We start from the raw sequence: 879 nt of genomic DNA, 5'->3' as shown, positions 1-879 counted from the left end.
TGTGAATAAGGTGGACAAAGGGATGATTCCCACCCTAAGCGGATAGAGTGGGATGGTGTGCAATTTCATCTCACTACTCAGAACAGCACACAATTTAAATCATGCATACTTTATTTCTGGAATTTTTCATTTAACATTTTCAGATCATGGTTGACCACAGGTAACAACCCACAGAAAGTGAAACTGCAGATAAGGAAGACTACTGTGTTTCCATCTTGTCTACTGCTATTTCAGAGGGTCTATGAAGACTGACTTTGTTTTAATTACAAACAACATCACAAGCATTAAATGGGCTGCCTGTCTGCTCAGGGTGCCATAAAAATTGCCATAGCCTCAGTGACTTACACAACAGTCACGAATGTCTCAGTTCTGGAGGCTGAGAGTCCAAGATCAAGGTGCCAACTGACTTGGATTCTGTTCATGACTTGCAGATGACTGCCTTCTCCTTGTGTCCTTTCTGATACTATCTCTTCTTCCCTGAACACTAATCCCATGATGAGGTCATAAGGGCGCTCTTTCACAACCTCATCTAACCCTAACCTCCCAAAGGCCTCCTTTCCAAACACTATCACATTGGGGGTTATGGTCTCAACTTATGAATCTGAAGATGGGACACAAGCACTCAGTCCATAACAGTGGTACTTTTCTGTAATCTCTGTCCAATGATTTTTATATTCCCAGTGAGATGTGGATGCCAAGGATGCAGTAGGGCTGTCATTGAAAATAATCTAGGGACATTCACACAACCTGAACTAACAGGATGTCTGCATTTCCCTCTGTGGGATCAGGGGTGTCAGATGATAATTTAAACATTTAGTGCCTCTTAACCTGGACCTGAGGTTTTTTGGTTGATTCTAGAAAGCGGTTGGAACATATTTG

This window comes from Myotis myotis, unplaced genomic scaffold (assembly GCF_014108235.1).
Source record: "Myotis myotis isolate mMyoMyo1 unplaced genomic scaffold, mMyoMyo1.p scaffold_m19_p_2, whole genome shotgun sequence".
Lineage (NCBI taxonomy): Eukaryota > Metazoa > Chordata > Mammalia > Chiroptera > Vespertilionidae > Myotis > Myotis myotis.
The sequence above is the reverse complement of the archived record's forward strand: the minus strand, read 5'-3'. Positions refer to the sequence as shown.